The sequence below is a fragment of the Bos taurus genome, chromosome 10 (genome assembly GCF_002263795.3).
Source record: "Bos taurus isolate L1 Dominette 01449 registration number 42190680 breed Hereford chromosome 10, ARS-UCD2.0, whole genome shotgun sequence".
Taxonomy (NCBI): domain Eukaryota; kingdom Metazoa; phylum Chordata; class Mammalia; order Artiodactyla; family Bovidae; genus Bos; species Bos taurus.
In genome coordinates this window covers 12,650,012-12,675,180 of record NC_037337.1, presented here as the reverse complement: position 1 = coordinate 12,675,180, position 25,169 = coordinate 12,650,012, and the positions used below count along the sequence as shown (strand labels likewise).

The 25,169-nt window shown below is 37.3% G+C and overlaps 1 protein-coding gene across 9 annotated transcripts in view; it reads left to right on the top strand.

Annotated features, from left to right (window-relative positions):
• DENND4A (DENN domain containing 4A) overlaps positions 1-25,169 on the top strand; it is a 137,001-nt gene that overhangs the window by 14,826 nt on the left and 97,006 nt on the right. For 7 of the 9 annotated variants that reach the window (XM_059890362.1, XM_005211320.5, XM_005211325.5 and 4 more), the window contains exon 1: positions 133-413. The exons of 1 other annotated variant lie outside the window; for it this stretch is intronic. The gene's annotated coding sequence lies outside the window, so the exon portion shown is untranslated. Of the gene's footprint in view, positions 1-132; positions 25,069-25,169 lie in introns of those variants that run through there. One more of the 9 variants, XM_059890359.1, reaches the window with a different exon arrangement.

Genomic DNA, 25,169 nt, shown 5'->3' with positions numbered 1-25,169 from the left:
TTCTACGCCTATCGCGTATCCGGCGCTAGGACCCCGCGACCCTCAACGCGTCCCTGCACCGCCCCCTCGAGCAAGGGCCTGGTCCGCTATTGGCGCTAGCAGGCCGCGATCCCCGCCTCCGTCCCCTCCGTCACTGTCAAGATGGCGCCGGTCGCAGCGGCGGCGGCCGCGGCGGCTGGAGCCAGAGCAGGAGGCGGAGGCAGCGGCGGCCGCGAGGGGAGGGGGAGTCCCGTCTGACTGAGACGGCAGGCCTGGGCGGGCGGGGGTGCCGCGCAGGGCGGAGCGCCGCTGGGGATGAGCTAAGCGGGTTCGGAGCGCCGCGGCATTCAGCCCCTCGTGTCCCGCCACCGCTGAGTGGACGCCGCACCGCTCTCCAAGCTCGACCCGCTTCTCGAGCGGGAGCCAGCGGTGAGGTGAGTGCGGGGGCGGCGGCGCGGACAGCGGTGGCATGTGGAGCTGTCACTGCCCGGAGCGGTGACAGCCGTGGGCACTGGAGCGGGGCCGGCTGGGCTCGGAGATGTGGCGTGGATGGCTGTGACCTCCGCTCGGGGGCTTCTCGGAGCCTGGCTGTCCTTCGCTAGCTGGGTCGGCTCCGGGTGGCGCGGTGGTGCTGAGAGCAGCACCCGCGCCGCTGCGTCGGCAGCTGGGGGTCTCCTGTTTTCGTTCGGGATTTTCTATTCCGGGCTGGCCTGGGGCTCCTGTTGGGGGATGGGGGCGGGGGCGGTGAGAGGGGAGGTCCTGGAACTGGGATTTTGACAAGCTCGTTACGTAAGACGGAGGTGGCCTCACGGAATCCCACCTGCTCGACGTTTTAAACAGGCGGCAGCTGGAGCCTGGCGGGCCCCCAGAGGCCCGATTTTCCTCGCGGGGGTCTGCCTAGCCTATCTCGGCCAACGTGAGCCTGCTCACCGTCCAAGTTGGCCAGTTTGGGGTTTTTCCCCAGTCTTTTTTTTTGAGGAGGGGGGGGAGCGGGGAGGTGATAAACAATTCCTGGTCGCCACCATTCCCTTTGAAGTTTACCGCTTTCTAGGGGGAGGAGGGAAAAAAAAGCTTGTGACCTAAAACTGGGTCGCAGCAACGACTTTTCATTATCATGCTTTTAAATGATAGATGCACTGAAAGATTTTTGTTATTGTTCCAGTGTGCTTTTAATTCAAACGTATGGTTACGCCTGGAGCCATAGAGAGAAGGGTTTTTGTCTCATAGGACAGTTATTTCTTGTTTGCAACAGCAGGATAGGCATCAGTCAACAGGCATGTATTTATCTGGGAAGAAAACGCGTGTCAGCTAGCTAGAGACCCGTAAGGGCAGGAATTGTACTACTCCGTGAATATGTTATTCTTTAAAATATTATCCGTTAATGACAATAATAATCCAAGTTTAAAAGAAGCAATTTTACAAGATTACAAGCTGTTGTTTGGTGTACATAGTCTCTTTCTATTTTCTGCTTGCCCTGGTCTACCTTTTCTCTCCTGTTGGGTGAAGGAGGCGGAGACACCTGTGAACAGCTTAGCCCAGGCTACATTAATCTATTGTAGTGCATTTGAGATTATTGTAAAAAGTAGTCTCTGGGGGACCTAAGATTGGGTAATAAATAAGGACTCTTGGGCAAGTTATACAGTTTTATGTTTAGATACTAGGCTTTCAGCTTTTGAAAATCTAAGTATACAAGATTTCTGAGATATTTGCACCCCTTTTGAACTTGTAATGAAACAAAAAATTGTTATTAGGCCTCTTTTATGGGAACTTTGTTTTGTTTTGGCCAGAATTAAACATTTTGGGTAGCTTTTACCTCATTTTCACATTTTCTCTTTTTGAACTGCAGCTCTCAGTAGGTTCCAGAATAGCATTATATATTATCATCATCGTCATCATTATACTACTGTATGTTACATAATTTTCTTTTTCTGAATGATTAAGCATAGACTTAACTTCATTGTAGAATTTTATAAGAATGTATTTGTTAGGAAAGTTAATTGCTCTTGACAGTAGCCCAGTACTGGGAATAAATAATAAGTAAAATTTGGCCTCAGTTTTAAATTTATGTACACAAAGTTACACTTTTGAAAATTGGTTAAGCAGTATAAATTTTATGTATGTGCAAGAGAGCCAAGCAGGTGATGCTGATTTGTTCTGAACTTTTCCACATGAGTTAACACTGGCTTAAATGGTTATTGATTCTTAAGCTCATGGAGCTGTTGACCTATTTATGGCAACTCGAATAAAATTTGGAGTAATTGGGAGGCTGTGAAAAGAAAGAGAGTGCATGACATTTTCTAATTCGTTCAAAAAGTAATAAAAATATGGAAGAATTATAAAAGAAAGCTATTTTTTCATTGAGTGATACTAGTTAACGTTATCTTTTGTTTGCAGAATTTTTCAAGTCATACTTACTATTTATGTGCTTAGATTAAGCACCAATACAGAGATGTTTGATATATTACAAGTATTATATCTTATTTATTCATCTTTAAATTGATGGTTCATTATTATAAGTGGAAAAAGAAGTGGCTGTAGCAGACAGAAGTAACTGTAGCAGAGAAATTAACTTGTTATTCTTGTCCTCTCTGATATCAGAGAATTATTTTGTGGAAATTTTTCCTTGTTCCTACCAAATGTGGAAGAAGAAAATGAAGAAAAGTCAATAAAAATTTCTTTTCTTACTTGTTTGTTCAGTGTCCTATTGATTATTGCTCAGTAGAAATTGTGGGGGCAAGTCAAGTACTCCATGCTTTATTACTGTGTATCATAATTATCACTTTGAATTCTAAAATAGCAATGTAGAGCTTTATATATAAGAAGGGATTAATTTATATAGTATGTTACTATAATAGTGAAAAATCTGTAAGTTAAAATGCCATATACTAGAGGATTAGTAAAATTAATGGCAGTTAATCTGTGTGGTAAATGCAATTATTAAAAGTCATATTTTTAAAAAAATTTACTAACATGAGAAAGCACAACATAATCTTGAGAGAAAAATAGGAATAGAAATTATTGTGTTATTATTTTTTATATATCATAGATATGGCAAAATGATTTTCAGGAAATGCATACAATATTAAAAGACATTATCTCTGGATGATAGGATTTTAGGTAATTTCTATTTTAATGTTTGCATTTTGTTCTCACTTCTGAATAGTATTACTCTAATAATCACTAAAATGAAATCAATATATTTTCAAGAGTCATAGGAGAAAATCCTGAAAATCCCATATAACCACTGCCCCAATAGAGACTACCTTATGCCTCTTTATTAGCAAACTAACTTAGAATATGGTGTTTATGCAACACACACAAATAATGGAAACAGCTAGTAATACAGGTGAAGGCATTCTCTTAGCTACCCGCACCAGCCTGATAACAGTTTTCCATATATGGATGCTCCTATTACTGCACATTGTTACCCTCCAACCTTTTTTCTATTTGTGTCTTAACCCTCACTATTCTGTGTTGCCAGTGCCACCAACTGATGAACAGTTTGACTCAAGTCTTTTCTTCATTACCACATCAGTCAGTAGGCAGCAGGTTTTCGAATGTTTATGAGGTACCAGGTACTTTGGTAGTCATTGAGAATACCAAGGTGAATGAATGAAACATGGTTTCTGACCTCAAACACTGGTAGAGAAAACCCTATCTTTTCTTTCTGGTTCATCAGTGCATATAGTGTGCTCTGCTTTTTCTGTCTCACTGCCTGGCTCATCAGGCAGTATCTTTTTTCCTGGTGATTACATCCTCTTTTTAACTTTATGGGAAAATATGTTCTGCGTTCCAGACAACCAATTTACAAGTAAATTTTTGGAATGTTACTTGATTGTATGTTGGGAAATCTTAAGTTTAGAAGGACTGCACATATGTTTATCTATGGCTGCTGTTATTTGTTAAAGTATGTGACAATTTCTTGGGACTTTCTTTTTGCTTCCTTTTCAAAACCACAAACAAGTAGAAAGCAGCAGAAAAAAAGAGAAAGATATTAAGGGAATTTTCCTGCTAGTGCTATATGTACTTCATTTTCATTGAGAATAGTGAGTCATCAAAATGTAAGAAATACTGTTTCTGGTATGTTAAGTTTGTCTCTTTTGAGCCATATAAAAATGCATTTTCCTTATGTATGTTAAAGTGTATATACATACATACACTCCCAGTTTAGCTGTTGGCATTTCCAAATAAAAGCTGAAATATGGAGATTGGAAATTTGTTACATTTATTTTTGTTAAAATACTGTTTTATAGGGGAGACATTTTGATTTTGAAAAGTTTAAAAAATACAGAAAATTCCCCAAAGTAGTGGACAACACACATACTCACCATAGAAAATTTGACATCTCTTTCATTTTTGCTTGAGATACACACTAAATGCTAAAATTTCAATGTTGAACTTTATACTTTACCTGAACATTGCTGATGAAAGGTCTCTTCTTTTCTCCCCAATTTCATCCTCTTTCTTTCTCTCCTTATCTCCCCTCCCAGAGGCAGTTGTTGTGATGAATTTGATGCATATTCTTCCAGTTTACCTTTCAATAAACTATATATATGTGTGTGTGTGTAGTACATGACATTGTTTTTGATGCTTTTGAAGAGTGTGGACTTTGGAGCCATAACTTTCTAGGCTTGAATCTTGACTCTGCGACTTAATAGTTTTGTGACCTAAGGCAAGTTTAAAAATTTTTTCCATGCCTCAGTGTCCGCATCTATCAAATCTAGATAATAGAAATATTTACCTCATAAGGTTGTAAAATTTAAATGAGGTGCTTTTTAATTTTATATTTAAGCTGCTTAAAACTGCCCTGGTAAATTTAGCCAGCTATTAATCCAGTTGTGTCATGGTATACACACTTTGAAACTTGCTTTCTTTATTTTACTTTTTTCCCCCTCAGTTCCTGTTGGCACTGTAGGTCTAGTTCATTTGTTTTTGACTGGTTTGTAGTGTTCCATTGAATAAATGTACTGGAGTTGGTCATTTCTGCTGTTGATAAACATTTAGAGTGTTTTCATTTTTTATCTATTATTAATAGTGCCTCATGAAATCCTTGTATCTTCAAGCAACATACCAGAGTTTCTCCAGGTCATATACCTGATTGTCAAATTGCCTGGTCTTAGAATATACATTTTTCCCTCTTTCCCCCATGTTTATGGAATACTGACTTTTTCTATTTGTCCATATCCTTACCAGTAGTTGGTGTTGTCAGACTCTTGGACTTTTCCAATCTGATTGGTGTGACATGGCATTTCATTTGTATTCTATTTCATCTTTTCTTATGGTTGGATATTTTTGATTATCTCTTCAGTGATTTGCCTATATCTATCCTTCACACATTTTCTACTGGACTTTTTGTTACCCAAGTTGTGAATTTTGAATTTTAATATACTGTTATTAGTGAACTCCCAATGTGCTTTCTTAAAATACATATGGTTATATTCCTCTCCTTCTGAGACTATGAGGAAATGTCTCAGTAATGTACAAGTGAATATATTTTGAGTAGAACTACTTAAACTTCGTGGACTTCAAAAGCCAGGTGGAATTTTTATTAATTAGTACCACAATTTTTATTCTAAAGTTTGAGTGGCTTCCTACTTAGAGGAGAGTTTTCTGCTCCTAAAGTGCTTTATCAACTAAGGAATAAAAACATGCACATATGAAATGACTTTAGGCACTTTCATATACTATATTATAAACTGTTTTTTGACGTTGAGATTGCTTTACATAGTAGCAACTGTATTTCTCATTTTGTCCAACCACTTATACATGACTTAAAGGACCAAAATCAGTCTGGTTAAGGCAATTACTTCCCTGCTATTATTATTAATTAATTTAAATAAACTTTTAATTTTATCAGTGGGGTAACTTTCCATTTACAGAGAAGCTTCAGGGGGTTACCACACTCCCCACACCCAGTTTCCCGTATTGCTAACATCCGACATTTCTGTGTTACCTTGTCACAGTTAAGGAACCAACACTGGAACATTGCTATTAACCAAAGTCCATTATTTATTATTCATTAGTTTTTACCTAATGTCCTTTTTCAGTTCCGGAATCCCATCCAGATGTTTCCTTTGGCTCCTCTGTGCTATGACAGCTTCTCAGATTTTCCTTGCTTTTGATGACCTTGCCAGTTTTGAGGATTATGGGTCAAGTATTCTGTAGAATGTCTCTCAATTTGGGTTTGTCTGATGTTCTTCTTGTAATTAGACTAGAGTTATGGGTTTGTGGGAGGATGACTGCAGAGCTAAAGTGCCATTCTCATGTCATACCAAGGGCACCTGTATCAGTATGACTTAACCACTGGTGTTTTTACCCTTGTTCACCTGGCTGAGGTCCTGCCTGCCAGGTTTCTCTACTGTGAAGTTTTTCCATATGCTACTTTTTAGGAACAAGTAACTAAGAGCAGACCATACTCAATGGGAAAGTTAAGGTGGGAAGTTAAGCTCCAGCTCCTCCAGGGGTGAGTATCTACAAAATTATTTGGAATTCTTCTTTAAAGGAGATGTTCCTTTTCTCCCCCATTTTTTAATTTTATCATTTTTATCAGTGTGGACTCATGGATATTCATTTCTAAATTTGAGTTATACTCCTATACTGTATTCTGTTGCTCAAGTTATTCCACCTCTTTCTGGTTGGTTCCTGTAACCAACAGGACAGAAACCACTGTTGTTTTGAGCCCTTTTGTACTTTCTGGCACTACAAAATTCTCCAGGCTAATCTTTTATATTCCCTGCCCCAGCCCTATAATCAATCATTTATTTAAGGATCCTTGGTTACTTTTATTAGAGAAGGGTATTAGAAACCAAGATTTGGGCACTGGGTATGCTCATTGCTGTTGGGATATCGTTACTTTTAGACCTCAGTGTACAGACTTAGGATATATATGTATGTATACTAACCCATGTACACAAATATATAACTTTTTTTTACATATGTACATCTGTTTCTGTATGAAGCTAAGCATAAGTTCATACTAATATCTTTTTGACATTACTTCAGTACCACATGGTTCATCCTAGCCTTACCCCCTTGGTTATTTGTGACCTTATTCTCCAGAAATGAAGAACCTGGTTTTCACCATCCGCTGTCACTTACTTGTTTGTTCAGTCTCATTGTACATGTATAGTTTCATAATTGTTAATCATATCCCAGTGAGAAATGACTTTACCAACTAGTGAAGTTTAATCTTTTTTTTTCCCTTAAATCTTTTTATCTTTTAGAGTTCCTAGTCAAAATACTGTTTTCAAAGTTACTTAGGTCAGAACTTTTCAGGACCTTCTTTTCTCTGTTCTACATATTTTAGTTTTGCTTTTTATAGGCTGATCTAAATTACATAGTAATTCTATATATAACTTATCAAAAATTTCCCTTACTTATTAAAGAACCTTAACTCTTTTTTTTTTTTCCTCTCTGACTTCTGTGGCCAGAAAAATTCTCTTTTATGAAAGTAACACTTCCTGAGGCTTAGTCAGAACAGTACTCTTTCTTTTGGTTATTGGTTGATATATTTATGATTTGGACTCAGAGTTATTACAACTTCAAATATCTTTAATAGTACATTTTGAAAAATTCAGTTCAGTGGCGCATTAAGATCCTTGCAAGTAAATAAATATATAATAATATGAGTGCTCAGAATTTACCTGTATTCTTATAATAATTTTTACATGGATTAGCTCATTTAATTCCCTCAAGAAGTCTGTGAGGTAAGTACTTTATTATTTTGCTCCTTTAAAGATGAGGAGATTAGGGCACTGAGAGATTTAGCAACTTGTCCAGGGTCACATAGCTAGTAAATGGCAGAACTGCAGTTTGTATGCAGCCAGTCTGATGTGGAGCCTACACGCTCAATCACTTTGCTGTATTACCTCTAAATAAACAAGAAAAGTTGAAAGTATCATTAGAGTTACAAAGAAAGTAAAACATCATGATGTGAGAGAATGATTGAGAGGGTCCTTAGGGTACTTCTTAGGGAAGCCCTCTCTTAGTAGATGATATTTGACAGATGAGAAAGAGCTTAATGTGAAGAGCTGAGGAAAGCATGACTCTTCGGGGAGAACATCAAGTGAAAAGCCTTGCCATATAAAGGAGTTTGAAATAAGAACAGAAAGGTGCCCCGTATGGCTGTGTGTAGTGAGCTTGAGGACCTGTGTCATTACTTATAGGAGAGGTTCCATGTAGTAAGTCATTTAGTGCTCAAAGTAACCCACTGCCTCAAATTTATAGATTAGAAAATTGATAACAATCTACATTGGTTCAAATTACATCTTTTCTGTACTCTACTCTTCATCCCACTGCAGTCTAATTTCTACTTCTTACATCACTAAACTTGTTGTTGCTAAAGTCACCAAGGAGAGTAATGCTGTTGGTCACTTTCTCAGAATCAACCCCTTGACTGCCACTTCTGTTAATGCTGCCCTCTTCTGTTAATCCTAGAGCTTCTCAGTGTGTTGATCATTCCTTCTGAGGGTTTGCCTTCCTCTGCCTGTCCCAAAGAAGTGGTGGTCCCAGGGTTAGTCAGCTGCTCTTAGCCTTTACAGTAAGCAAGCCACGTTATCCCTGTGGTTTTCCAGTATTAATATTGTTCCAAAGCATCAGAGATTCTTAGCTAACTGCTTATGTATCTTCACTTCAAACTCCATTTGTCCAAACTGTACTTATTTACCTGTCTAAAGTTTTTCTTTGATCTGTTGTTTTTCAGAAACGTCTTGACTATTGACTTCATCATCCAAGAAACTTGAGAGTCTTTCATGTTTCTCCTTTCTCTTGTTGCATCCATTCATGTACTATGCATTCTGCTGATTTTACCACCTAAATATTTTTTCAATCAATCATTGCCCTAGTATTCCTGTTCTAACCACTGCCTTATTAGGAACGCTTCTTTACCTTCTCACTGGTTTTCCTGTCTTTGGTTTTATCTCTGTGAAATTCATGTCAGAATTGCCAGACTAGTAGATCTAAAACACAGTTAGAAAATTCTTTTTTAACATCCGATTGTCAACTGAATAAAGGTTGAACTGTTTAGCAGGTCATCAAGTCTCATCATGATTTGAGACTGGTTCTTACCAGAAAAGGCAATGGCAGCCCACTCCAGTACTCTTGCCTGGAAAATCCCGTGGATGGAGGAGCCTGGTAGGCTGCAGTCCATGGGGTTGCTAAGAGTCAGACACGACTGAGCGACTTCACTTTCAATTTTCACTTTCATGCATTGGAGAAGGAAATGGCAGCCCACTCCAGTGTTCTTGCCTGGAGAATCCCAGGGACGGGGGAGCCTGGTGGGCTGCTGTCCATGGGGTTGCCCAGAGTCGGACACTATTGATGTGACTTAGCAGCAGCAGCAGCTCTAATCTTAACTCTTTAAATTTCTGCTTTCCATTTTCCACTCAGCTGTATAAAACTGCCTTTTGAAGATTCCTTGAATGTACATGCTATTTCTGAATTGATTCCCATTGCTTATTAGTCCTTCTGCTTGGAATGACTTCATTTTCTTCTTCCCTTTTCTTTTTGCCTGTGTAACTCCTCTGAATCTTTTAAAACTCAGAGTAGGCTTTACTTCTGGAAAGCCTTCTCAGACCCATGCTCTTTTTAAAAAAAATTTTATTGGTATATAATTGATTTATAATCTTGTGTTAGTTTCCTCTGTAGAGCAAAGTAAATCACTTATACATATAGCCACTCTTTTTAAGATTCTTTCCCTGTATAGGTGTCGAGTTCCCTATGTATACAGTAGGTCCTTGTTAGTTATTTTGTTTATAGTAGTATGTGTATGTCACTCCCAATCTCCCGATTTATCCCTTTCCCCCTTTCCTTCTTGGTAACCATAAGTTTGTTTTCTATATCTGTGACTTTGTTTTGCAAATAAGTTTATTTCTATCGTTATTGAGTCCACATATAAGTAATATCGTATGATATTTCTTTCTCTGACTTCGCTTAGTACAGTCATCTCAAGGTCCATCCATGTTGCTGCAAATGGCATTATTTCATTCTTTTTTATGGCTGAGTAATATTCTCTTGTTATGTAAGTATCACATCTTGATCCATTCATCTGCTGATGGACATTTAGGTTACTTGCATGTCTTGGCTATTGTAAATAGTGTTGCTATGAACTTTGAGTTATGTATCTTTTCAAATTAGACTTTCCTTCAGGTGTATGCCCAGGAGCAGGATTACTGGATCATATGGTAGTTCTATTTTTAGTTTCTTAGGGAATCTCCATACCGTTCTTGATAGTGGCTGGACAAATTTATAGTCCCAACAGTATAGGAGGGCTCCCTTTTCACTCTACCCTCTTCAGCATTTATTATTTGTAAACTTTTTGATGATGACCATTCTGACTGATGTGTGGTGATACTTCCTTGTAGTTTTGATTTGCATTTCTCTGGTAATTAGGTATGTAGAGCATTTTTTTTTTTCATGTGCTTTTTGGCCATCTGAATGTTGTCTTTGGAGAAATGTCTATTTAGATCTTCTGCCCTTTTTTTTTTTTTTTTTTTAACATAGAGCTGGATGAGCTGCTTGTGTATTTTGGAGATTAATACCTTGTTGGTTGCTTTGTTTGCAAATATTTTCTCCCATTCTGTGGGTTGTCAGGCCCATACTCTTGTCTAGATTATCAAGTTCCTTCTGAAATAATCTGTTAGTAACTGTGTTATATCTCAAGCAAATATAACAGCTTCTTGCACAGAGAAGACACTCAGTTAAGAATTTAATGAATGAATTATTTTAGTATTGGAGAGGCAGTATAAAGTAGTTGATCTAGACCCAAACTGTTTCAGATTAAAACCTGGCTTTGCTATTTGACTACCTATTATGTGTCTGTACCTCAGTTTCTTTCCTTTTGTAAAGTGAGGGTAATTATTCATAAGATTGTTGTGAAACTTAAATTTGCTGCTGCAGGTAAAGCATTTAGAACAGTGCCTGGCGCTTGTTCAGTGTTCACTAAATAATCTGTTGTAGTCATTGCTGTTCTTCAGATGTTTTAATTTATGTATTCAAGTCCCCCCACTATCCTAGAATTATCGAATGAATGAACAAACCATGTAATCCTGGTTTTTAAAATGAAAGATAAATTCCTAGCTTTTGAGAACGTTTTGGCAAGCTGACCATTAGTCTTTCTGTTAGCTCTAGCATTTGGTGTTCTGTCACAGATTTTAAATTGGCATTAATGATAATCAGCATTTCGTAATTGTTCTATTTCATTAGTTATTTAAATTCCAGCACACTTTTTTAAAACTTATTAATAATTATTTTACACTTAATCTTCATATAGTCTGTTCTGTAGCATTAACCAGCCTCTCCTATTATGGATTAAGGTGTGAGCGTGGTAGCTCTGCTGATACTGTGCTTTTTCTTAATTTGGGAGTTAAACTGAAGTATGTTGCAGAGAAAGATTGAACAACAGGGCAGAATGGGGAAATTGGAAAAATTCCCACTTCAGAGTCAAACGTGCAGAGTATTCCTTCATTACTAGACTTCAATTCTCAGAATATTGGACAATCATAATCAAATGTCAGTAAGTACAGTCTGGAAGCAGTATAAGTCATTAAAAATGATCAATACCTCTTCCTGCTTCCATTATTGTAAACAATTGGGACTTGTTTACTTAAAATCTTTTTTATGGCACTCACTGTTTAATTTTTCATAAGCTTTTCTTTTACTCTAATGTCTCATTTTCTTCTCAATACCCAGAACTGTCTATGTAATCTTGACAGATTTGATAGAAGTACTGGTGGTTTTGGTTTCTTTTATCTCTGAACTTTCTATATGTCTGTAGATTTTCCCCATCTTGCTAAATCTTGATTATGTGAAACTAGTCAGTTTTTCTTATAAATATTTGTTTTGAACAGTAGAAGTTACCACTATTCATTCTTTTTTGTTTCCTCTTTTTTAATTTGGAGGATAATTGCTTTACAATATTATGTTGGCTTCTGCCATACATCAACATGAATCAGCCACAGGTATACATATGTCTTCTCACTCCTTCATTATCCCTTTGAAAATTGTTTCTAAACAAACTCATTTTTTTTTTTAATCTGAGTTGCTAAAGGAATCTTCTTACTGATAAACTAATTTCAAAGAAAAATATTAGTTTTTTTTTTTAGAAGTTAATGGCGTATAATGATTGTGCTCCTGACTGTTCTACTTCCTTTTTTATTATTTTTTAAGATCACTGTCTTCTACCACTGAGCATTATAGATGGATGGGGAAAACGGTATACTGATACTTAGGTTTGTTAGATAGGACTGGCTATTATCATCACCAGACATATTCCCATCCCCTTTTTGTTCAGAATTGTAGTAAGTGGTATTATTTCTCTTTATAAAATAATTTGTTCTAATAAGCTCTAAGATACTCCCTCTTAATCTTTTTTTTTTCCCCTGAACTTTGAAATAGAATTTTCTTCATACTGACCACTGTGCTAAAGTTGGATTTATAGGTTGTTGTTTGAGCCTGTTGTGGTTGGTGAATATTCTTCATTTTCTTATGCTGAGAAATGCCTGAAGATACCAATGTAACAGCCATTTTTAACAAAGTTGTGTTTTTTTTTTTCCTCCTGTGGTTAACTGTCATTTTGGTATTTCTGCTTGACCTCTTCTTTTTCGAGGTTTTAAAAGAAAATTTCTTTTCTTTGTAAATATTAGAAACCAAATTCAAACTAATTTACTTTGAAAAGGAAATTAGTGCTGATGGGAAGGATACTAGGGCTTTCACAGTACTTTCAAGGTAGAAGTATTAAGTATTAATATTACTGCCAGGCTTTTGTGAGGGGGAGGGGACTCAGAAATTGGAAACTCACCAGTAACTTAGAAAGCTATTTTCTTCCCACCCTGGGGCAGCATGATCTCTTCTGCTTCCCCCAGCTTGTCTGCTTCATTTTTCTGTCTCTGCATGTTGTCTTTTACCACTGCGCATGGCTGAGCGAGTCCTCTAACTCTTAAATTCATATATTCACTCATGGTTCTGTGATCCCATTCTAAACCCTGGGAAAAAGTCCAGTTTGAGGCAGATGTCTGTGTCTGGTCCAATCAGCTGTGGCTGATGAAACCAAGATTTCAGAGAACATTTCAGTCCTCATTTTTATAGTAGAGGAGTAAATGCAGGGCATACAACTCTCAGGGAAGAGGGATGTAGGTTCATGGATATCCCCAAACGTGGTGATTGCAAAGGAATAGTAAATAATGTGAAATAAAATTAAGGTTTTTTTGAAATAAAAAAGAGACAACTCATTAGCTTTATGTAGTAGAAAAGAACTTAAAAGTTATTTCATCCCAATCCATATTGTGAAAGCTATCAAAATATCTCCCCGTTTCAAAATAGGAACCAGTGGAACTGATGTTTTTAGTTTCTGCATACAGAATTTGAAGTTTGAATCATGCTATTTCCTGAACACAAATAGTCTTATATTAATATTTTTATTAACACAGTGTGTCATTTTCTATTCAACAAGCGTTTACTGACTGCCTGTCCTTTTTCAGGGACTGTGCTAAAACAGATGATTACAGAGATAGAGATGTAATGTTGCCTGCCTTCTCTCAATTTCTAATCTAGTTGAGAAGAGTAGATGTTCAAAGAAACAATGATAGTATTAATGTGATAATTATAATACAGATATGTACAGGATGGTCTTGAAGTGTAAGAGAATGATAGTCTCTCCTGGGGAGCAGGATTAGGAAAGGCTTGAAAGAGCAGGTCTCACATATTACACAGGAGCTGGCCGTCTGAACAGGAAAAACTGAATTTACAAAGGTGGTATGGAGTTTGGTATAGCTGAAGTGAATTTTACAGCATTCAGTTTAATGCAGCTGAAATGAAAACTTATTTTTTCATATCTATCCTTCAGTTCAGTTCAGTCACTCAGTCGTGTCCGACTCTTTGCAACCCCGTGAATCGCAGCACCCCAGGCCTCCCCGTCCATCACCAACTCCCGGAGTTCACTCAAGCTCATGTCCATCAAGTCAGTGATGCCGTCCAGCCATCTCATCCTCTGTCGTCCTCTTCTCCTCCTGCCCCCAATCCCTCCCAGCATCAGAGTCTTTTCCAATGAGTCAACTCTTTGCATGAGGTGGCCAAAGTACTGGAGTTTTAGCTTTAGCATCATTCCCTCCAAAGAACACCCAGGGCTGATCTCCTTTAGAATGGACTGGTTGGATCTCCTTGCAGTCCAAGGGACTCAAGAATCTTCTCCAACACCACAGTTCAAAAGCATCAGTTCTTCGGTGCTCAGCTTTCTTCACAGTCCAACTCTCACATCCATACATGAGCACTGGAAAAACCATAGCCTTGACTAGACGGACCTTTGTTGGCAAAGGAATGTCTCTGCTTTTGAATATGCTATCTAGGTTGATCATAACTTTCCTTCCAAGGAGTCAGCGTCTTTTAATCTCATGGCTACAGTCACCATCTGCAGTGATTTTGGAGCCCAAAAAAATAAAGTCTGACACTGTTTCCACTGTTTCCCCATCTATTTCCCATGAAGTGATGGGATGAGATGCCATGGTCTTAGTCTTCTGAATGTTGAACTTTAAGCCTTCACTTGATAGTAAATACTTCTTTTTTAAAAGGAGGATTGTAGATTTTTAGAATAATAAAATTCTGAATTTGTATTGTAATGTCACTTTTGGAAATGAGCTTTTACTGATCATTTGCTTTCAGCCTCTTTTATCAAATTTTTTTAAGAGTGGTTGGTTGATTAGTTGACTTACATAGTGATTTTTTTTTCCTCTTCAAGCATAGAACTTTATGCAGTGGATGACTGAAATGCGAGGGCTTATAAAACTTATGAAGATCACAGTTTTTATAAAAGTGAACAGTGAAAACAATGCATAGCCCAAGCCTAGTATAATTTTAAAAGACAAAGCTCTGAGAATGACCTATGTCAGCACTGAAACTTTGTAATTTTAAAGGAAAAAGCATACACACAATATTTTTATAAAATATTTTACATCAGTTGTTTTTCTCCTGTGGTGTTTGTACCTACCTTTAAGCAAAAGTAGTGTGAGCAGTTGGCAGGACACTTTTTGCTTCATTACACTGATCAGTTGGTTAACACGTTTACTTCTCTTTTCAATTCCTTTATCCACTCATTCATGACTCCTATACCACGCCTATCACAGACAACCAACCAACCAAAAAAAAAAAAAAGAACCAAATTCACAGGTCCATAGTTGACTGTTCTGAGAAGTGACTGATACAGGTGAAAAAGAGAGAAAAGATAGTTGTGGTGAAAGCAGAAATGGTGGGTGTGTGTGTTTTGAGTATAAAGTTTATTTTCCTGTAGCAAGCTCAAAAGTTTGTGACCTGTCACCCAGATCACAAATTGTAACTGTTTCTCATCGCCTTCCACAAATTCTTCAGTTCGCCTTTTGTCACTTGTATCCTTCGAAGGAAGTGATGAGCAAAGAAAAGGCAATACGACTCTTGTTGCTCCTTTTGTTTGGAATACTCTTCTCTCTCCTATTACCCTACTCATATTTCACAATTTAGATAACTCTTTTCTGACTCTTAAAGCCTAAACTATGTGTCCTTGTACTTTCTGTGATGACTTCTGTGAGAGACTTGTCACTTACAGTAATCGTCTGTTTGTTTGTCTGCCTTCTCAAGCTCCTGTAAGGCAGGGCCATAAATTATTTGTCTTTGTGTTCCCAGTGCCTGGTACAGAGCCTGGCATTTGGTAAGATTACCATTTGGGGGTTCTTGTTTGCCAACTACCGAAATCAACTTTGGTTAAAAAGAATTTATTGGAAGGATATTAGTTAGCTTACAGAAGTGACTGAAAGACTGGAGAACCAGACTCTGAGAACAAATAGGAAACCAACTAACCAACCTCAAGGCTGGACTGTGGCCAAAGTTATGCCACGGAAATGTTCTTTTCCTGTTTAAGACACCATTGACCCCTCCACAGGATATTGGGTGCCATTGTTGGAACACCACCACTGGATACTGTATGTCACTGCCCTAAGAATGACTTTTAAACTCTCCAATTTTAGCTCTATATTCACATTCTGCGTGAAAGCATCTAATCGTCCAGTCTATATACCTGGTCCCTGAATAGGGAAACAAGTTATCTGGTGGTCTTGGCTTTCATGGTTGACTCTAGGGCTTCTAAGACACACAGTGGCAGATTCTTTTAATATAGTAAAGGAGTTCTTATGCTGGATGGTCAAAAATAGAACTGACACATGTCCTTTTCAATAAACACTTGGTAGTATTTATTAGTTGAATGATGAAGAGCATCCATCATAATTTCCTGTCTCTAAACCTTTACATCATCAAGCCTTGAAGTGACTGTGATGCTACTTCTATAATTCAGAACAAAATCAATTCCAAAACATATAGATAAGCAATATCAGCAAAGTTTTGATTTCTTAAAATGATGATACCTCGTATTTAAGTAAAATTACTCAATTAAACTTTTTTTGCCATACCCTAAGCACATGTTCATTTGCTTGTATGATAAACTAACATTAGAGGTAGGATTTGAACTTCTCCAAACTAACTCCAGAGCACTTAGCTGCTCTTTTTATAGTGTTGGTATAGCAATGACTTAATTGAAACAAAACTACAATAAACTTATGTTGAGTAAGCCAAAAGTTCTTTTGGGTTTTTTTCTATAACATGTTATGGAAAACCCCAAGCAAACATTTTGACCAAGCCAGTATTGCTAAATTCAGACTAAAATTGAGGAAAATAGGGAAAACCACTAGACCATCTGGATATGACCTAAATCAAATCCTTTAGAATTATACATTGGAAGGAACAAAGAGATTCAAGAGATTAGATCTGATAGAGTGCCTGAAGAACTATGGACAGAGGTTTGTGACACTGTACAGGAGGCAGTGATCAAGACCATCCCCAAGAAAAAGAAATACAAAAAAGCAAAATGGCTGTCTGAGGAGACCTTACAAAAAACTGAGAAGAGAAGCTAAAAGCAAAGGAGAAAAGGAAAGATACCCATTTGAATGCAGAGTTCCAAAGACTAGCAAGGAGAGATAAAAATCCTTCCTCAGTAATCAATGCAAAGAAATAGAGGAAAACAACAGAATGGGAACGACTAGAGATCTCTTCAAGAAAATTAGAGATACCAAGGGAAAATTTCATGCAAAGATGGACACAATAAAGGACAGAAATGGTATGGACCTAACAGAAGCAGAAGATATTAAGAAAAGGTGGCAAGAATAAACAGAAGAACTATGCAAAAAAGATCTTAATGACCCAGATAATCACAATGGTGTGGTCACTCACCTAGAGCCAGACATCCTGGAATGCAAAGACAAGTGGGCTTTAGGAAGCATCACTACAAACAAAGCTAGTGGAGGTGCTGACATTCCAATTGAGCTATTTCAAATCCTAAAAGATGATGCTGTTAAAGTGCTGCAGTCAATATGCCAGCAAATTTGGGAAACTCAGCAGTGGCCACAGGACTGGAAAAGGTGAGTTTTCATTCCAGTCCCAAAGAAAGGCAATATGAAAGAACATTCAAACTTAGCACACAGTTGTACTCATCTCACATGCTAGCAAGTAATGTTAACTTCATGCATCACTTCATGGCGAATAAATGAGGAAACAATGAAAACAGTGAGAGACTTTAATTTTGGGGGCTCCACAATCACTGCAGATGGTGACTGCAGCCATGAAATTAAAAGACACTTGCTCCTTGGAAGAAAAGCTATGACCAACCTAGACAGCGTATTAAAAAGCAGAGATACTACTTTGCCAACAAAGTCCATCTAGTCAAAGTTATGGTTTTTCCAGTAGTCATGTATAGATTGAGAGCTGGGCTATAAAGAAGGCTGAGTGCTGAAGAATTGATGCTTTTGAACTGTGGTGTTGGAGAAGACTCTTGAGAGTCCCTTGGACTGCATGGAGATCCAACCAGTCAATCCTAAAGGAAATCAGTCCTGAATACTCATTGAAAGAACTGATGCTGAAACTGAAGTTGCAATACTTTGGCCACCTGCTACAAAGAACTGACTCATTTGAAAAGACCCTGATGCTGGGAAAGATTGAAGGCAGGAGGAGAAGGGGATGACAGAGGATGAGATGGTTGGATGGCATCACCCACTCGATGGACATGAGTTTGAGCAAGCTCCGGGAGTTGGTGATGGACAGGGAGGCCTGGCATGCTGCAGTCCATGAGGTTGCAAAGAGTCGGACACAACTGAGCAACTGAACTGACTATTTTAGAGAGATCAGAGAAATGTTTCTGCTTGCAGAAAAAGCAAGTTTTTATTTCTCAGCCATCTTACTCATCAAATATAAGGTGTTAGTACAGTCCCTTTGGAACACTGTCATTATGTACCAAAGGATACAGGATAAATGTATCCTACCACCTTTATTTGTAGGTATATTTGGAAAATAATTTGTACATGGCTTTGTAATTATTTGTAATAGCCTACCTTTGGAAATAATCCAGATGTCTGTTAACAGTGGAATGGATACATAAAATTATGATATTCTCAATGAAAAACTATACAGAAATGAAAGTGAACAAACTGTTACATATATGAGTATGACTGAATATCAGAAACAGTGTAGAGTGAAAAAAACTGGACCAAAAGAATACATCCTGTATGAATCCTTCCACCTTCCATTTATATAAAATTCAGAAACAGACAAAAATAATTCAGTGCTAGAAGTCAAAATAGTGGTTCTTTTTGGGAGGACTGAAGGGGGATTCAGGACTTCCAGTTACTGGTACTGTTCTGTTTCTTAAAGGTATATATAATGGTACTGTTGTGTTCACTTTCCTGCAGTTCTAGTTTTCTATATGTACATTATGCTTTAATTAAAAATTAAAAGTGAATAAAACCCACCTGAAACAGACTTGTGCATGGATTAGCTTGGGGAGCATGGCTCAGTGACCCCCTTAAAGTTGTATGTAAAGTTCTATCTGAATATCTATCTAAATAAGTATGTGTAGTTTAAGACAGAGAAGATTCATAGCACTAATCAGATTCTCAAAGAGGTACATTATCCAAAAAAAAGTTAAGAACCCACATTGCCAGAGCCCACATATTCAGAAGAATCATTGTTAAACATTTGTATGGGAAGCTTGTTTTTGTGGAGAAATCCTTGTCTCTGTGATTAGATCCTCTGTTTTGGACCCTATCCTCTCATACTTTCTCAAGGCTTTTACACTTATTTTTTTCTTCTTCATCTCCTTTTCCCGTCTCTGCTGGATATGCTCTTGGCATACCCCCTTAATTTTGTTCATTTCTTTAGAAAAGTCTGTGGTTGGTTCCATGTCTTCTGAAATTACCACTCCACTTTCCTGCTTCCCTCTATATCAAAACTCCTGCAAAGGTTTATATATACTTCCTCACTCTCCATTCTCTACTCAGCTCATTCTAGTTGGGCTTTCTTCTTACTAACACTTTACTGAAGTGGGTCTTCTCAGGGTCACAATGATTTGAGTTTTGCTAGGAAAAAAAGACTGAAAGTGTCAGTCGCTCAGTTGTGTCTGACTTTTTGTGACCCTGTGGACTATAGCCCATCAGGCTCCTCTCTCCATCGCATTCTTCAGGCACGAATACTGGAGTGGGTTGTCATTCCCTTCTCCAGGGGATCTTCCCAACCCAGGGTTGGAACCCAGGTTCCTGCATTGCAGGCAGGTTCTTTACCATCTGAGCCACCAGAACCACCCAAGTTTTGCTGAAACCAGTGGCTAAATATCTCTTTGGGAGGAAGTGTGGCGAGGAAGCCTCAGTTATAGAGAATTGATTTAATCGTATTTCTGACTACATGGTACTCTTTCGTCCTTGACTGTGTGGGGTCCTGTTTTAATTTTATCTTCCTTTATCCTCCATCTTCGCTCCCATTCCCTTTCCCCCCAGATATCTACTTTAACATGTTTACTTAGCATGCCATCCTGGGCTTCTCTGTTGGCTCATTGGTAAAGAATCCACCTCCCAGTGCAGGAGACACAGATTCGACCAGCTGGCATCTGGGAAGACTATTCCAGGCAGAGAAAGCAGGAAGGATAAAAGGGTCCTGAGGCTGGAACACACCTGATTTATTCAAGGATCAGTAAGAAGATTGGCATGTTACCTCTAAGTGTGCTTTCTCAGAGATTTTTAGTATGCTAAACTCGTTCTATTACATCAGGAATTACTCCTACCATTTTACTCTGTGTTTTCTATTTACCCTAATTTCTTTTCTTTCTCTTTTCCAATTTTTGAGGATAAATAATTTTTTTGGTGCCAGTTTGAAAATTATGTTTTCTATTTTTATTCTAGTGGTTACCCTTTACTTATATTCTTATTTATATTTGGTGGTGTTGTTCAGTCACTAAATCCTGTTCTATATTTATATTTGTCAAATTTTTAAACATTGATTATATGTATCTTCACCCCTAAATAAGGCATGTATTTTAGTAGGCCCTCCTCTCTGTCCCCATCATGTTAACATTCTCAAGTCTTTTAATATTCAAGATTATTATGGTATATTTTTTTTCTCCTTTTCCTACCCACTTCCATTGTTTAACAAGAGTGAACCTTTTAAGTTTTGGGTTTTGTTTTTTTTCATACCATGAGGCACATGGAATCTTCCCAGACCGGGGATCAAACCAGCACTCTCTGCGTTGGGAGCACTGAGTCTTAAACACTAGATTGCCAGGGAAGTCCCCTTTAAGTTATTTACTCACTCTTTCTTGCCATATCTTATGGAGCCGCCTAGATTTATAACATTTGGACCAATATTTTGATTTTTTTTTGTTTAGCAGTTTTCATGGTAAACCATCTGAGTACTTACTTATATTCCTAAGAATGTCTTTATTTCATCCTTGTGTTTAATAGTTTAGTTATACGGAGTCACAAAGTTAGACAAGACTGAGTGACAGACACACTTTCACTTAGTTATATATTCAATTTCATTTTTTAAATGAAAATTTAACAAATATTAAGAGTAAAATCTTAATTTTAATTAAAAATATTACATTAAAATATTCCATTTACATACATTATTACTATCAATAATTAGAAACCTATAATTTTTTTTTTCTTGTAGGTGAGCTACTTTTAGGGGGGGAATTTTTAGAATTTTCTCTTTGAGATGTTCTAAGATTTCTTTAAAAAAGGGTCTAGGTATTTTTTATTATATATCAAGCTGACATATCTTTAATTTTTGGAAATTATTGGTCATTATTTCTCATTATTCTTCATTTCTGTTTCTTTCTCACCTTCTGAAAGTCCTATTATTTAGATATCAACTCTGTTTTTCCTAGCCTCCATATATGTTCACAACTAACTCTTCACAACTAATTCTTTTATTTTTTCCCTTTAGTTATACTTTATTTTTTAAAATAGTTAAAAAAAATAGTTTTAGACACAGCAAAATTGAGAAGAAATTGTAGAGAGTGTCTATGTACACCTTCCACCAACAAATACAGCTTTTCCCACTATCAGCATACCACACCAGAGCAATGCATTTGTTATAACCCATGAACCTAAGCTGACACATCATTATCAGTAGGGTTCACTCTTTGTGTTGTACATTCCGTGCATTTTAACAAATGTATAATGACATGTATGTGCCGTTATATATCATACAGGATAGTTTCACTGCCTTAAAATCCTCTGTGCTCAGGCTGTTTATCCTTTCTTCCTAACTTGCTGGCAGCTGGTGATCTTTTTACTGTTCTGTAAAAAGTTTTACTGTCATAGTTTTGTCTTTTCCAGGATGTCATATAGTTGAAATTAACACAGCACATAGCCTTTTTAGACTGGCTTTTTTCACTTAGTGATATGAAGATAAGGTTCTTCCATGTCTTTTCATGGTTTGATAGCTCATTTCATTTTAGCACTGAAAAATATTCCATTGTCTGGATGTACTAGTTAATTAATCCATTCACCTGCTGAAAGACATTTTAGTTCCTTTCAACTGTGGCAGTTACGAATAAAGCTGCTGTACACATCACAGACAGGTTTTTGAGTTTACACGTTTTCAACTCATTTGGGTAAGTACCAAGTGTGGTTGCTAGATCATATGGGAAGAGTATGCTTAGTTTGGTAAGAAATTGCCAAACTGTTCCCCAGAGTGACTATATGATTTATCTTCGATTTTCACCAGTGGTGAGTGAGTTTCTGCTGCCCCACATTCTTGCCATCATTTGGTGTTGTCAGTGTCCTAGATTTTGGCCATTTTAATAGGAGTGTGGTGATTTTTTATTGTTATTTTACTTTGCATTTTCCTAGTGATATATGATGTTGAATATCTTTTCAGATGCTTACTTGCCACGTGTATGTTGTCTTTAGTGAAGTGTCTGTTCAGGTCTTTTGCCCATTTTTTAATTGGTTGATTCATTTTCTTATTGTTTAGTTTCTCTTATTCTTTAAAACTTCCATATTTTTAAACTTTTATAATATATATTTTTAATTGCTTTATGCCTTCTTAATATCTTATTCTCATCATCTGTTCACTGATTTCACTTTCAAGTATATTGATTTTTTCTATTGTATCAAATATAATATTCAACTGTATTTATATTTATTTAATTATTAAACCTGATTTAAAATTTATTATTTTTAATACCCAGTGTTTGTAGTTGGTTCTTCATTATTCCTTATTATTTTCCTAATATCCTACTTTAGTTTCCTGAGATGGTCGTCAAGCTTGTTTAAGAAATACGTTTGGGACTCCCCTAGTGGTTCAGTGGATAAGAATCCACCTGTCAGTGCAGAGGACGTAGGTTGGATCCCTGGTTGGGGAACTAAGATCCCACATGCTGTGTGGCAGCTAAGCCCACAAGCTGCAACTACAGAACCCTGCACATCACAAGAGAGAAGCCCACATGAAGATCCTGTGTGCCAACAGCTAAGACCTGATGCAGCCAAAAATAAATATTTTTAAAAATTCTTGAACATATAAATAGTATTAAAAATTCCCCAGATACCATCTCTTCATACCTCTTTAACCATTTCTCACTTTTCTCCTTCCCATTTCTGCACTTTTTTTTTTACTCATCTTTTTTGTTACTTTTCTTGCCATATCTCTTTATCTTCTTTCATTTTCTATTTTACACTTTTCCCTGATTCTTGGTCATTCATTCTATTTCTTACCCCACCCATCTAGTTTAACTTCTCTCACTTACCTATTAACTTTTTTGGTTCATCAAAGCTCACATTCATGAATTAATATACAGGGCTCCCCCAGGAATTACTTTCTTCTCTGTCATTCTTTAATTGAAATATGGAATAGAAGAACTCCAAATTTAAAGCCATGGGAGTTGATTTATAAACTGATGTATATGGTCTTTAGGCAAGCTGTTTAACGTTTATGCCTCCATTTCTTCATTTATAAAAAGGATTGAAAGTACCCTCCTTGCTCTAAAATCCTATGATTCTGTGGTGTCTTATTCTTCACATTTTTCCTCTACTGTGCTTACCTCATTCATTTAATAAATATTTATATACCTACCATGTATTTATAACTCCTATAATTTATGTGAGGAATCAAAAGAAATAAAAGAGTTTCTGCCTTTGAATTGTTTATAGTCTGTCTGGAGAGACAAGAGGTATCTGCATATTAACCCTCAGTTATTTCCAGTCTGTTCTTCTTTCCACACCAGATTTATACTCTCAAGGGAATACCAACTACTTTATTTTTAAACATTAGTTTTACAGTCGTGTGTGTGTGTGTGTGTGTGTGTGGCTATGCCACATGAAATGTGAGATCTTAAGTTTCCCAACCAGGAATCAAACCTGTGCCGCCTGCATTGGGAGCAGAAAGTCTTCACCACTGGATCACTGAGGAAGTCCCTGCTACTTTAGTTCAAATCTAATTTCTGGGCAGGTGTTGGGGGGGTGGCAGGTTTACCCCTGAACACAGTAAAAACTCTTTTTTAAAACATTTTCTTATACATCTAGGAATCCCCGTTGCAGTCGTTCTGTGCATTCTCATGCTCAGGTGCTCAGTTGATCAATGGTGTCTGACTTTTTGTGACCCTATGGACTGTAGCCCACCAGCGTCCTCTGTCTATGGGATCCTCCAGGCTAGGATACTGCAGTGGGTTGGCATGTCCTCCTCCAGAGTATCTTCCTGACTCAGGAATCGAACCCATGTCTCCTGTATTAGCAGGCAGATTCTTTACCACTGAGCCACCTGGGAGGCCCCAGTCATTCTGTAGCATTATTTGTGCACTTGATTCTAGTCTGGATTTTATTCATGATAGGAAAATTTACCTCAGTATCAAGGAGATTGACTGTCACTGTGACTTAGTAGATGATCACTCTCTGTTTCTATCTTTGCATGTATGTATATGCCTGTGCATTTATGCTTGCATAATTATATTCAAATGTAATGTTCCAGATGGCTGAGTAAATGTGACCAGTAAGTCTTTGCACATGTATATGCTTTTTTCTCTGGTTTGTTTCTCCACCTATTTTGTAAGGGGTTATTGCTTTAGAGACTTTCTTTTCCTTTCATTGGCCCTGTATGCTCTCTGGTAAAAATATACCACTCCACAGATATATGGACAGTGTGGGGAGGGCAGGAGGGAAGTGGGCATACTTATAAAAGGGCAACACTAAGGATCCTTGGGATGGAACTGTTCTGTATCTTGAGTTGGGTGATAAGTACATGAAGCTGCACATTTAATAAAATTGTATAGAACTAAATACACACATACACACACAAATACAAGTAAAATTGGGAATATCAGAATAAGATAGAATTGCATCATTCAGTATCCCCACTATGATTATACTATGATTTTTCAAGATTTTGCCATTGGGAGAAACTGGGTAAAAATTATACCAGATCTCCATTGTTTTTTTTCAACTGAATGTAAATGTAAAATTATTTCAGAATGAAAAGTTCAATTAAAAATAACAGCAATTTAAAGAAGTATGTGCTGAAAGATAATTGAACATATGTAGCTGCTGGAAGCACTTTGAGGAGCATGACTTTCCATTTACTTCAAAGGATGTTTTACTAAATAAATTTTATGCGTTTTTTGTTGCAAGTTTTCTTATGCATGTACAGAAAGTGAAGCAATAGTGGTGATGTGTTGTCTCCATTAACAGAAGAACTTTGTAAACACTTAAATGATGCCAGTTTCACATCAGTCTCACTTTCTGTGTAATGGGAAACCAGGTAATTCTAATAATGGGTCCGTTTTTTCATACAGTTCATGGAATCAAAGTAACAGTTTTAGAAATTTCTTCTGTCAAAGAGGAAACATTTCATATTGTGAA